The sequence below is a fragment of the Myotis brandtii genome, unplaced genomic scaffold (genome assembly GCF_000412655.1).
Source record: "Myotis brandtii unplaced genomic scaffold, ASM41265v1 scaffold569, whole genome shotgun sequence".
Taxonomy (NCBI): domain Eukaryota; kingdom Metazoa; phylum Chordata; class Mammalia; order Chiroptera; family Vespertilionidae; genus Myotis; species Myotis brandtii.
The window spans coordinates 1,435,485-1,437,019 of NW_005370127.1; the positions used below are offsets into that span (position 1 = coordinate 1,435,485).

A 1,535-nucleotide genomic window follows, 5' to 3' on the forward strand; every position below is an offset into this window, starting at 1 on the left:
AAGGGTGAGGGCAGGAGTTGGGGTGGGTGGGGGGGCAATAGGGGGATAAGGACACATATGTAATACCTTAAACAATAAAGAAAAAATAAACAACAAAAAAAGCTTGCTTCCTTCCACTCATGAAAAAATTAATTTTTACAGGTAAAAAAGTATAAAATGATAGCTATCATCCTAATTTCATTTACTTGGTCAATAATGAAGTTGAGCATCTTTTCTGTATGTTTGAAATATTTCATACTTAAAAACTTGAAAAACTAAAAAATGCTTACTTTCCATACTCATAAATATTTCACTGAATTAAATAGCTCATTTTTCCAGTGTTATTAACTAACCACAATAAAACTCTATTTTGTTACCATTCCATGACCCTTTGCAAATAAGTCAAATAACTCTTTTGTGTATGCATCACCTATTGACTTTTGGAAGGTTACAGAGTCAAGTTTTCTCTATTTGCTTATTTCCACCTCTACTGGATCCATTTCCATTCTTTTTGTGGTTACCTAAAATTTATATGTGCATATTTGATCAATTAACATTACTTGATTTATTTTTATTTGCTTTTTTAATAAAGGAGATTGAAAGTTGATTTAACTACCAGGGTGTATATCAAGACCCATAAAATGTGATTATTTCATTCTAATATATCCAAAGTATTATTTCCCCTTAGGCTCCAAAAGTGGTTTACATTGCTTAGCATTGACTATTTATTTCTATTAACAAAGTCTGACTAAAAAAATACTGGGTACGTAATGAATCTATCTATTTCTCTGTCTATATTTTCTTCATTTTATAACCCTGAAAAAGAAGCACTTAAAGCATTTTTCCTAATTTTCCTTTGGAAGCCTAATGTTCTTTTAATTTAAAGAGAATTTATTATTTCTCATAATTACTAGTTATTCAAAGAATTACTGTAAAGACACTGGAGAGGAGCCTCATTATAGATGACTATACTACGAGAGAACAAATTCAAGTCACAACACAAGGAGCTTACCTTAACTACAAGTAAATTGTCCACTAAACTTAAGACTTATAAAGGGCAATTATGGAGTCTTCTAAATTAAAAATAGATTTTCTTTTAAGTCCTTTTATATGTCAAGGAATGAATGAACGACAGTCATTACCACCAGATCATATGAAAAGAGTCTAAAAGAAACCTCTGGGCCTACTGAATATTGTTCTTAATCTTTCTTATTATTCTTTTAAAATTGTTTCATGCCAAGTGTGATTCTGTAAGAAAACTCCATAAACCAATGATTTATAATCACTTCCAAACAGATATGAAAAATATTAGTGAAGACTGAAAAGATGTTGTTTTGTTAAATTTGGGCAATAGGAAGTGCTATAAAGCATGGAAAGTTCCAATGCAAATTTGGAAGGCATCCTATATATTAAAGAGGTAATATGCAAATTAACCCCCATGCCCTCACAAGATGGCTGCCTATGACCAGGTTGGCAGGAAGTTTAGTGAGGGACGACCAAACGACTGAACAGCAGGCTGCGTGAGGCGACCAGGCCGGCAGAGGGGTTAGTGAGGA

General features: G+C 32.4%; 1 protein-coding gene across 2 annotated transcripts in view; it reads right to left on the reverse strand.

Annotated features, from left to right (window-relative positions):
* VWA8 (von Willebrand factor A domain containing 8) overlaps positions 1–1,535 on the reverse strand; it is a 389,233-nt gene that overhangs the window by 251,058 nt on the left and 136,640 nt on the right. The gene's annotated exons all lie outside the window — the stretch shown is intronic.